At 36.4% G+C, this 13,049-nt stretch overlaps 1 pseudogene; it reads left to right on the top strand.

Annotated features, from left to right (window-relative positions):
* The window catches only part of LOC102489384 (cyclin-dependent kinases regulatory subunit 2 pseudogene), a 31,470-nt pseudogene extending 22,921 nt beyond the window's left edge, over positions 1–8,549 (top strand).
* The last annotated feature ends 4,500 nt before the right edge of the window (positions 8,550–13,049 follow it).

Genomic DNA, 13,049 nt, shown 5'->3' with positions numbered 1-13,049 from the left:
TAGGTAACTTGCTGTTTTTCTCTTGCCAATCTTAGTATATTGTCTTTGTCTGTGGTTTTGGACAATTTGGCTATAACATGTCTAGGAAAAAATCTTCCTGAGTTAATTCTATTTGGGGTCTTTTGTATTTCTTGGGATTGGATCTCTGAGTGCCTCTCTAAGTTTGGAAAGTTTTCTTTCAGGATTTCATGGAATAGAATAGTAATGCCCTTATGAGTCTCTTTGACTTCTGGGAAACAGGATGTTTGGTTGTTTGATAGTATCTAGCATTTCTCATATTTTATTCTCATGTTTTGGGCCGTTTTCTCAGTCTTTGTGGTGTAATTTTTCTAGGCCAGCAATTTTCTCTTCCATATCTGAGATTCTATTTTCTGAATGATCTAGTCTGCTTTTAATACTTTCAAGGGAGATTTTGACATCCTGTCTTATAGCCTTCATCTCTAACGTGTCCAGGATGGCTCTGAACCCTGGTGGTGCAGTAGAACCACTTGGGGAGTGTTTTTAGGGGGAAAAAAAAAAGGCAAAATATGGATGCTGGTGCTTACCCGACGGATTCCAGTTTAATCGTCAGGATGAGGCCTGGGCCTCGATATTCTTATTTTTTTTTTTTTTTTTTTTTGGAGAGGTTTTTGCTATAGGGTGTGTGCACTCGCCAGACAGACAGAGAGAGACAGAGAGACAGAAAGTGAGAAGTCACACCCCCGGGGGTGTGTGGCCACGCTTCAATCCCTTCTCCTCTGTTCTCCTCTTGGGATCTTAAGCACACACGCACACGCACCGGCGTGAGTTTAAGCCTCCGCATCCGGGACTCGTGAGTTTAAGCCTCCACATTGGCTACATGGGAGTTCAGTGACATAGTCATTTTCCTGGTCCCAAAATTTTATACTTTTTTTTTTAAGATTCATTTTTTTGTTTGCAAATATACCACTTTTCTTTATTTATTTATAGGTGGTTGCTTTCATGACTTGGATATTATTAATAAGGCTGTAAGGAACATGAGAACTCAGCAACCTTTTCAGATTCTGAATTTATTTCTTTTAGATATATACTCAAAAGTGGGATTTCTGGAGGATACCATATTAGTATTTTTCATTGTTTGAGGAACCTCAATTCTGTTATTCATAATAGTTGTACTAATTTACACCCCAAACAGCAGCATACAAACTTTTTCTTCCTCTTTCTTACATATTTTAAATATTTCATATATGATATTAGATATACTCCTTATCAGATACATAATTTATAAACCTTTCTCCCATTCCATAGGCTACATTTTCATTTTGTGAATTGTTTACATTGTTGTACAGAACGTTTTTATGTTGCTGCAGTCCCATTTATTTATTTTTGCTTTAATAATTTATCTGTGCATTTGTTTTTGCATGGGATCTTGTTCTATTCTACTGGCCTATGTATCTGTTTTTATGCCAATGTCATGCTGTTTTGATCATTACAGCCTTGAATTTTAGTGCAAAAGCTAAGTATGACTTTTATTTTGCTCCTCTTGCTCAAGATTCCTTTAGTTATTATGGGTCCTTTGTGGTTCCCAGAAAATTTTAGAATTGTTTTCTCTACTTAGGTGAAAAATGTCTTTGAGATTTTGATAGGGGTTAGGTAGAATCTGTAGATCGCTTTGTGTTTTATCAGCATTTCAACAATATTAATTCTGTTAAGTAATGAACAAAAAGTTCTTTTCAGTTCACTTCTGTGTTCTGCAATTTCTTATATCAATATTTTACAGTTTCTGTTTATTGATCACTTGCCAAGTCAAATTTCTTTCTTAGTGCTTTATTCTGTGTGATTATATTGCAAAAGAAATAAATGTTTTTCTTGGATTCTTTTTGGAATAATGAAGTTTTAATTATAAAAATATTACTGCAGGCATCCTTTACAGTTGTGTTGGCTACTCGTTTCCTCAGCAGTGAAAGATACTGGGGTCTTATGTGGATCAAAGCACTGGAGTTTACCACAGCAAATGTAGCAGGGTCCTTGCTTGTGAAAACTGTGGAGTGTACAAAGTGGCCATGAGTGTTATTATGCACCTCCAAGTAGAGAGCTGCTAAAATCTTGTGTAGAGCAAGATGAAGCTGGATTGGACAAACAAATAGGTCCCTTCTTTCTTTGTTCCCAGACATCTCCAAAAGTCTCAGCTTTGCTGATTGTCCCAGCAATTTGGTTGTGATAATATTGAAGGTTACCGTTTGGTCAGTGCCACAAAAAACTCAGGAAGTTGGCTGTTTACCCTGCTTCCCTTTCCTTGAAATGGAAACTTACAGATGAGGAGTTCCGTCTCCATAGGGAGCAGTGCTAGCAGGGGATGGGATGGTCCAGGGAAAATTAAACTTTTTTTCTTTTTTTAACTCTCTTTGTATGGTTTCTCTTAGGCTTTCTTCTTACACTTTATTGTAGTAGCTTCTTAAGTGGATTCCTGACCTCTTCCAGAGTCACATTCATTTGTAGATAGCTGTACTTTGTGGGCAAAGTGAAGGTAGGATCTAGTACTCAGCCATCTTGCTGGCATCACTAAAGTCTGTTTGTTTCTTAATGTTTCTTTTTATGAGGGAGAGTTCAAAGCTCCCTATTCCACCATTTTGCTTATGGCAATAATTTTTTTTCTCCTGCACTATCAAGGACACTTGTGTTATATTAGGCCCTTCTGAACAATCCAGAATAGTCTTATAGAGACAGCTGATTAGCAACCTTAATGCTATTTCCTAATTCAATTATCTTTTTTCCATACAACATGACATATAGATTCTGGAGATTAATCTATCACATCATTGGAAGTTATCATGGTATCTACACTCTGTCTCCATACATTACCTTTCTATATACATAAAAAAATTACCCAAATTCACAGCTTTATTAAAAAACTAATATTTGAGAAAAGCGTCTTTGAACCTTGAGTCAAATTCACTAATACTTGCTCACTTTGAAATCATGAGAGTCTGGTAAATTTTTGTATTTCCTTCAATTGTGAGAATAGTCAAGTTTTTTATTTATTTATTTATTTTGGTTTTTGTTTGTTTGTTTTTAAGTTTCTATCTTCCTATTGCAAATTAATATATTCAGCTATTTCTGTTCCTTCCTATATGTCTCACATCAGTTGGTCTTATGAATTCTGTATATAGGATATGAGAAATAAATTTCTCTCATTTCTTTACCATATTATTCGCCTTTGCACTCACAGCTCAGTATACTACCAAAATTCATGCAAAGACAAGCGATAAAACAATATAAATGATCACCAAGATATCTGGATCATAAAAGAAGAAACCTTTGGAATTTAGTCACTAGGTTAGAAATGTAATTTATCTTAATGAGGATGTGATTATGTGCAAAAAATTAGTTTTACTTTCAATTTTGTGGAAAGATTTATCTCTTCATTTCTTCTATATGAGAGACAGTGAGAGAAGAGAGTGAAAAAAGCACACCTAAAAGGGTGCACATGGCACGATTCACCCCCACTTCTAGGCAGTCAAGCAAGAAACTTTGATTTCCTTCGATCTAAAAAAGAACAGAATGTAAACCCTTTATTTTTTCTTCCCCTATGCACCTCCAAGTAGAGAGCTGCTAAAATCTTGTGTAGAGCAAGATGAAGCTGGATTGGACAAACAAATAGGTCCCTTCTTTCTTTGTTCCCAGACATCTCCAAAAGTCTCAGCTTTGCTGATTGTCCCAGCAATTTGGTTGTGATAATATTGAAGGTTACCGTTTGGTCAGTGCCACAAAAAACTCAGGAAGTTGGCTGTTTACCCTGCTTCCCTTTCCTTGAAATGGAAACTTACAGATGAGGAGTTCCGTCTCCATAGGGAGCAGTGCTAGCAGGGGATGGGATGGTCCAGGGAAAATTAAACTTTTTTTCTTTTTTTAACTCTCTTTGTATGGTTTCTCTTAGGCTTTCTTCTTACACTTTATTGTAGTAGCTTCTTAAGTGGATTCCTGACCTCTTCCAGAGTCACATTCATTTGTAGATAGCTGTACTTTGTGGGCAAAGTGAAGGTAGGATCTAGTACTCAGCCATCTTGCTGGCATCACTAAAGTCTGTTTGTTTCTTAATGTTTCTTTTTATGAGGGAGAGTTCAAAGCTCCCTATTCCACCATTTTGCTTATGGCAATAATTTTTTTTCTCCTGCACTATCAAGGACACTTGTGTTATATTAGGCCCTTCTGAACAATCCAGAATAGTCTTATAGAGACAGCTGATTAGCAACCTTAATGCTATTTCCTAATTCAATTATCTTTTTTCCATACAACATGACATATAGATTCTGGAGATTAATCTATCACATCATTGGAAGTTATCATGGTATCTACACTCTGTCTCCATACATTACCTTTCTATATACATAAAAAAATTACCCAAATTCACAGCTTTATTAAAAAACTAATATTTGAGAAAAGGGACTTTGAACCTTGAGTCAAATTCACTAATACTTGCTCACTTTGAAATCATGAGAGTCTGGTAAATTTTTGTATTTCCTTCAATTGTGAGAATAGTCAAGTTTTTTATTTATTTATTTATTTTGGTTTTTGTTTGTTTGTTTTTAAGTTTCTATCTTCCTATTGCAAATTAATATATTCAGCTATTTCTGTTCCTTCCTATATGTCTCACATCAGTTGGTCTTATGAATTCTGTATATAGGATATGAGAAATAAATTTCTCTCATTTCTTTACCATATTATTCGCCTTTGCACTCACAGCTCAGTATACTACCAAAATTCATGCAAAGACAACCTTACCATGAGAAATATTGAAGCAATAAAACAATATAAATGATCACCAAGATATCTGGATCATAAAAGAAGAAACCTTTGGAATTTAGTCACTAGGTTAGAAATGTAATTTATCTTAATGAGGATGTGATTATGTGCAAAAAATTAGTTTTACTTTCAATTTTGTGGAAAGATTTATCTCTTCATTTCTTCTATATGAGAGACAGTGAGAGAAGAGAGTGAAAAAAGCACACCTAAAAGGGTGCACATGGCACGATTCACCCCCACTTCTAGGCAGTCAAGCAAGAAACTTTGATTTCCTTCGATCTAAAAAAGAACAGAATGTAAACCCTTTATTTTTTCTTCCCCATTTTCTCTCATTAACTTTCTCATCTGTCAATGAAACTACCCCACAAGTTACATCTTTTTACTTCTAATTCCTTTGGCCTTCTCTTTTCTACCCTATAGTTTCATATACTGTTTTTTAATATGATAATAAAAATGATAAGTTGGAGAGGAGGTAAAAAAATGACAAAAGATGAAAAGGGTGAAGAAAAATAATAAGGAAAGAGCATAAAATAAAGTAGGAAGAAAAAAAAGTTAAAATATTGTGGATTTCATTTTAGAAGTAATTTATTGATGGGACCAGAAGATGCATAATGTTTACATTACTGGACTCATACAGAGCTTACTGTGGCTCAAGTCCTGGAGCTGGAGCCTTGAAACACACTGCTTTTTGTGTGTCCATGTCCAAAATCCCGAGAGAAAAGGAATCGTGGTGTGACCATCCCTCTAGGAAGCAACTTCTCGCCTTTTCTCTCCCTCTCTCTCTCTCTCTCTCTCTTTCTCTCTCTCTCTCTCACCCGCTCTGTCACTCCAGTGAATGTGCACACCCTATAGAAAAAAATAACTGTTAAAAAAGAACTTATTGATAGTATTAAACTTTATAAAGAAAATATACCTCTCTGCCAACTATAGATATTTTTATTTTATTTCTTTATCCTACCATTGTTATAAGAGCCAAGTTAAGGGCAGAACCCATGAGAGATGGGAGAATGGATGTTTCTGAGAAATAGCCATCACTCACAGAACTTATATTGAGACTCTATCCTATCCGAGAGGAAATATACAATATGCATATATGTATGATCCAAGCTTTGTTAATATTATAAAGAAATAGAGGTTACTTACTTGTACATTATTTTTTAAAACACCTTATATATTATTAATCTATTTGCCTGTTTTCTTCTTTACCCCATCCCTCTCATATCCCTTAAAACTAGATCCATCTATTCAGACTTACCTCTGTCTCTAATGTTACAACCTTCCTGAAATTAGATGTCTTCTAACCCAATTTTGGTCATGGGGAAAAATTAAAATATTTTTACCTGACGTTCATTACAAAATAGAAAAAGCTCATTGTTTATAAACCAAATAATAGGAAAAGAAGAAAAATGAAGTATTGAATGATGTGAGAAGTGAGTTCAGTATATCTTAGGACAATACTTACACAGCTCCCACTTCAAAACTATCATGGCTTTGGAGTTACATTATTAGTAAAATGTACCTAACAGAGTGATGTGCATATATCCTTATAATTACAGTACAAATCATAAAAATAATAATGGGAAAAATTGTGAGACCATAAGATGGTGTAATGGTTACATTGCTGGACTCTCACATAGTAGACCGTGATTCAAATCCTGGACTTGGTGACTTAAAACTCATGCCAGACATGTTTATGTGTGTGTGTGTGTGTGTGTGTGTGTGTGTGTGCATGTCCAAAATTCCAAGAGGAGTACGAGAACAGAGGAGAAGGGAGGGTGGTGTGACCATCTTTCCTCAATGGTGATTTTTTGCTTTCTGTCTCTCTAAGTCTCTGACAAGCACACATGCCTGACAGTTAAAGTCCTCAGGCTTCCTTCTGTGAGGAAAACTCTCCACAGACTCAATGCTGGTCAGTTCCTTCCTCCACATGTCTTCTACAGCTGCAGTAAAGATGGCCTCAGGAGTATAAGATGCTGAAGAAGTATGTCATATACTTTATGATGTGAAGGTTAGGAAATATTCCATTCCAGAAGAAATCTAGGAAAGAAAGAAAGCTCTCTCGCTCTCCCTCTCTCTCTCTCAACCCCCGGGGGGATCACCATGCTGCAATTATTTCTCCTCCATTCTCCTCTCAGGATCTTGGTCACACATGCACACGTACCCGGGGTGAGTTTAAGCCACCGGGTCCAGAACTCGAACTGTGGTTGACCACATGGGAGTCCAGCGACATAGCCATTACGCTAACTGCTGGTCCCAGGAAAATTGTTTTTCAAAGTTATAAAGATAGACAGTGATCAAATGTAGAAAATAAGAAAAATTCAAATAAAATAAAATAAAACAAAACAAAAATTTAATTAAAATAAAATAAAACAAAACAAAAATATATTACCACACTGTGATAATCAATACAGAAAGTGCTGGCATAAAAACAGACATGTAGACCAGTGGAACAGAATTGAGAATCTAGGGATCAACAGTTAGCATAATGGCTATGTCGTTGGACTCCCATGTAGTTGACTGTGGTTCAAGTCCTGGACCCAGCAGCTGAAACTCATGCTGGGCGTGTGCCCATTCCCCCTGGGGAATGATTTCTCACTTTCTGTAGACTCTCTGTCTCTCTCTCTCTGGTGAGCACACATGACCTACAGCAAAAACCTCTCCAAAAAAAAAAAAAAGACTTGAGAATATGGAAATAAATTCCAAAACATACAACCAACTAATTTTTGACAAAAGCACAGTGCAATATAATTGGGAAAAAAAATCTTTTTAGCAAATTTTGCTGGAAAAACTGAATATCCACCTACACTAAACTAGAAACTTATCTCTCTTATAAAGGAATTGCTAATCAAAACCACAGTGACATACCACCAAACTCCAGTCAGAAAAAATGAGATTAAAAAATAGAATAGAATGATAAATGCTGGCAAGGCTGTGGTGAAAAGGAAACTTCCTACACTGTTGGTGACCATATAAATTAGCCACTATGGAGAAAAACAGATTTAAAAACCCTCACACAGAACTACCATACAACCCTGAAATTTCACTCCTGGGTATCGACCCAAAGGACAGGATAACATTCTGTTAAAAAAAAAATGCACATTCAAGTTCATTGCAACATTATTAACAATTGTTAAAACTCTGAATCAGACCAAATGTCTTCAAACAGATGAATTGATTGAAAAAATGTGGCACATATACACTATGGAATACTACTCAGCCATAAAAAACAATGAAACTCTAACATTTGTGGTACTTTGTACACAAGACACACACAAGTGTCTTGCATGAAGGAAAGACAAATAGGGGGTGAATCAGTAATAGCTGATTGTTAAGGCCATCAGCAGAAATTCTCCTAGCCAATGTGAATCATTTGTGAATCTTGATTGTTCCAAGTGACCAGGTGCAACATAGGAGGATCTGGAACATAGGCCAAGTAAATCTTACTATGATGTGTACTGGGGAAACCACTTACCTGTGTGGTCACTACACTTACTATGGCCACAAGTAACAGAAAAAAATGGAACCAGTGCTCCCTGCTCTTTCATTAACTCTTTGGCTCTTCGAGTTAGACATTTAATCTGTTTCTATATACGGGGCTGAGCCATTCATTTTGACTTCATGTTTCTTTCTCTTCTTTGCATTTTTCAGTACTTTGTCGAGATTCAGGTCTCACATCTTCTTCTGAATATATTTCATCAGTTTGTCCTCAGGGTATTCCATCATTCAGTGGTCTCATGAGTCATGCTGGAACCCACACTGGCTTTGGAGATGATTCTGGAAAAATGTAAGCATATTCTCAACCCCATGCTAACACTGGGTCAGAGCCTTTCCACTCTACTGAAATTAGGAGCTTTCCATTTGCATATCAAAATTTAGCCTTTTCTATGCCTTGGTAGTGGATTTCTGCAGCTGTAAGTTCCTCTGATGTGGAATTTAAAAAATTTAAAGTATATAAAGCAAGAAAAAATTTTGAGTGAGGAATTATAGGGATTACTCCATCTCCCCCGTTTTCTTTTTTTAATTGTGTTTTTAAATGCAAGATAGTTCTTTCCACAATTTTTTGGCTTTAGGGATTGTAAGGGATTCCTGTGGTATGAAGAATATAAAAAGCATCACAAAACTGTTGAAAAGACTTACATGTTATCACCCACTGCATTGTGGCACTGGCAATGATGTAAATAAAAGAAGGCAGGAAAGGAACATAGTTTGGACAATGTTTAACAATGTCACGTGCCTATTGTGTAGTGATAGAAAATTGTTTGCGCAAGGCAGCAGCATTTTAGTGAATAAAGTTATGTGATTGCTGTGCCTGTGTTTCTGGAGTGTCTGAGATGACAGCCATGAGCTGCACATCAGCTTGGTGGTTGCCAAATGTACAAGTACCAGAGAGGCTGGTATGAGATCTAATGTGGCAAATGAAAAGTGGGCACTTTCATCTATGTACTAAATCTCAAATTACAGAAAAATTATAAGATAGGCTTTTTTGGGAAGTGTTTCCAAGAATAGTAGTCTCAATTTTTCTAATAATGGAAACTACCTAAAGACTATCAGATTAAATGTTTAAAGGCTGACATTGAAAATCTGTTAACATAGCTCCCACAGTGCAAAGTTCTGGATGCTGTGCCAAGCAAGATGGATTGGATATAACTTTTATTTTGTTTTCATGTCCTTTGCTTGAACAGTCAGCAAATGCTTCTAGAGCATGTGGAATGGGTTTAGATAAAACTACTTTAGGGAAAACAAAAGAAGTATAACAGGCAAATTGTATGATAGGATCGGAAGTACAATGACAACCAATTTGGCCAGGGAAATTAGTGAGAGTCATTTGCCAATAAAAATATAGCTGCTAGAGGGAGCAGCAGTTAGCGTAATGACTATGTCGCTGGACTCCCATATAGTCGATCATGGTTTGAGTCCCGGATCCAGTGGCTTAAACTAATGCTGGGTGCATGTGCGTGCATGCCCAAGATCCCAAAAGGAGAATGGAGGAGAAGGGATTGCAGCATGGCCATCCCCCTGGGGAGTGATTTCTTGCTTTCTGTCTCTCTGTCTCTCTCTTTCTGGGGAGCACATGTGCCCTATAGGAAAAAATCTCTACCAAAAAAAAAAAAATCTAGCTGGCAAAGTGTATACTGTTGTTCCTTTGAGAAAGGAACTATGATAGATTGTGGCTCTTGTCCCAGTAGTTGAATGGTGCATGTTCTCCCTTTAATGATTAGTGTGGCTACTGCTGTTGGAAATGGAATAAGAGACCACACAGGAAATGATTGAAGATGTAACCACTCAAGGACTCCCTGAGGTTGCCAAATGGGTCCTTTGGGTGTATTTGAGGTTAGAAAAATTAAGATGGTTACAGGTAAGTCTTGTCTCACTTGTAACAGACAGGCATTTTTTTAATGGCCAATTCCACTAATTCAAGAGCTGCCTTACCTTCAAGTATAAGTTGCTGAAAAGATGTGAGATGAGGGGACCAGCAGTTAGCGTAATGACTATGTCGTTGGACTCTCACATAGTTGACTGCAGTTTGAGTCCCGGACCCGGTGGCTTAAACTCACGCCGGGCACGTGTGTGTATGTGCCCAAGATCCCGAGAGGAGAATGGAGGAGAAGGGATTGCGGCGTGGCCATTCCCCCTTGGGGGTGATTTCTCACTTTCTGTCTCTCTGTCTCTCTCTGTCTGTCTGGCGAGTGCACACACCCAAAAGCAAAAAAACTCTCCCCCCAAAAAAAAAAGATGTGAGATGAGGATCACTTTTTTTGAGAGTTTTTTTTTCCTTTTAAGTTTTCTATTAATTTTTAAAATTATTATTCATACATTAAAATGCTATACATCATTTAGATTGTGAAGAGACTTTACCCAGCATGATATATACCTCAGTCCAGCCCAATTGAGAGTACTATACACATCCTTATCAACAGACAAAAATCCTGATCCCACAAGTGTCTTACCCCTCAATCCCCCAGCCAAATTTCCTTTCCTACTCTCTCCCACTCCCACACTCTCTTTCCACTTTGTCTCTAGTGTCTATTACAATTTTTACTGCTTTTCTTTTCTCCAGTCTCTTTCCAACTGAGTGCTCTCCTGTCCTTTGGGTAGATACCCAGGAGTGAAACTACTGGATCATATGGTAGTTCTGTTTGAAGGTCTTTAAGGAACCTCCATAACATTTGCCACAGTAACTGAACCAATTTACATTCCCACCAATAGTGTAGGAGAGTTCTCTTTTCACCACATTCCACCAACACTTACCACTTTTTTATATTTTTAATCTTTGCCATTCTGACAGAGGTTAGGTGTTATCTCGTGGTATTAATCTGCATCTCCCTTATGATGAGTGATGTTGAGCATTTCCTCATAATGCTTTTGACTGTTCATATGTCTTCCTTAGAGAAATTTTTGTTCAGCACATTTTCCTATCTTTTAATTGGTTTCATCTTTTTTTTTTTTACTTTTTGAGTAAGCCACTTGATATCCCTGTGTAGTCTGGTTATCAGTCCCTTGTCTGAGGCATGTTATATAAAAATATTCTCCCATTCTGAGGGTTGTCGATACACACTTGTTACTGTGTCCTTTGCTGTGCAGAAACTTCTTAGTGTGATACAGTCACACTTGTCTATTATAGTGGTTATTGTCTGTGCTTTGAGAGAATTATTTAAGAAGTCTTTGCCTACTCCAATGTCTCCCAGGGTTTCCCCAATGATTTCCACCAGTAGTTTTTTAGTTTGCAGTCTTAGGTTTAGATCTTTGATCCACTTTGATTTTATTTTTGTTAATAGATAGGGGTTCAGATTCATTTTTCTGCAGGTGGATACCTCATATTCCAGCACCATTTGCTAAAGAGGTTTCCTTTTTTCCACTGGATTGGCTGTTACTATTTGTGAAAGAAGAGTTTACTGTATGTTTTAGGGTTTATTTTTGGGGTCTCTACTCTGTTCCATTGGTCCTCATGTCTGTTTTTGTGCCAATACAATGCTGTTTTGATTATCACAGCTTTATAATATATTCTGGGGTCAGTAAGTGAGATACCACCTACTCCAGTCTTTTTTGAAGGATGACTTCAGAAAAATGGGATCTTTTATGATTCCAGACAAATTCTGTGATTGTCTTTTCTAGATCTGTGAAGAATGTCTCATAATTTCATAGGGATTACTTTAAATATATAGATTAATTTGGGTAGGATTGCCATTTTGATTATATTGATTCTGCCAATCCAGTAACATGGGATGTCCTTCCACTTTTTAGTGTCCTTTTCAGTTTCCTTTTTATGGTTTTCATAGTTTTCATTGTAGAAGTCTTTGACTTCCTTGGTTAGTTTTATTCCTAAGCATTTTATGCTTCTTGTGGCTATGGTAAATTGAATTACTTTCCTCAGTTCTGTCTCTGTCTGCTTGCTGCTTATATATAGAAATGCTATATAGATTTTTACAAGTTAATTTTATATCCTACCACTTTACTGTATACATTTATTACTTTGAGAAATTTTCTTATGTATACTATTGAGTGTTTTATGTATACAATCATGTCATCTGCAAACAGAGATAATTGCAGCTCTTCTTTTACTATCGGAATTCCATTTATTTTTATTTATTTGTCTGATAGCACTGGCTAGAACTTCCAGTACTATATTGAATAGGAGCAGAGAAAGTGGACAGCCTTGTCTTGTATCCAGTTTTAGTGGAAAAGCTTTCAGCTTTTTCCCATTCAGTATAATGTTAGCCATAGATTTTTCATAAATGGCTTTTATTATATACTGAGAAACATTCCTTTGATGCCAATTTTACTGAGAGTCTTGATCATAAAGTTCTGGTATCCAGTTTTAGTGGAAAAGCTTTCAGCTTTTTCCCATTCAGTATAATGTTAGCCATAGATTTTTCATAAATGGCTTTTATTATATACTGAGAAACATTCCTTTGATGCCAATTTTACTGAGAGTCTTGATCATAAAGGCATGTTGTATTTTGTCTAATGCTTTTTCCACCTCAATTGAAATGATTATATGTTTTTTATCCTTCTTTCTGTTAATATGATGTATTACATTTATGGTTTTGTGTATGATGAACCAGCCTTGCAATTCTGGAATAAAGCCTACCTAGTTGTGATGAATAAACTTTTTTATATGCTGTTGAATATGGTTAGCAAGTATCTTGTTGAGAATTTTTGTATCTATATTCACCATGGATATAAGTCTGTAGTTTTCCTTTTCTGTCATATCCTTATCCATTTTGGGAATGAGGGTTATAGAGGCATCATAGAATGAATTTGGAAGGGTTTCTTCCTTTTGACTCTTT

Source organism: Tupaia chinensis, unplaced genomic scaffold (genome assembly GCF_000334495.1).
Source record: "Tupaia chinensis unplaced genomic scaffold, TupChi_1.0 Scaffold148709_1, whole genome shotgun sequence".
NCBI lineage: Eukaryota > Metazoa > Chordata > Mammalia > Scandentia > Tupaiidae > Tupaia > Tupaia belangeri.
The sequence above is the reverse complement of the archived record's forward strand: the minus strand, read 5'-3'. Positions and strand labels throughout refer to the sequence as shown.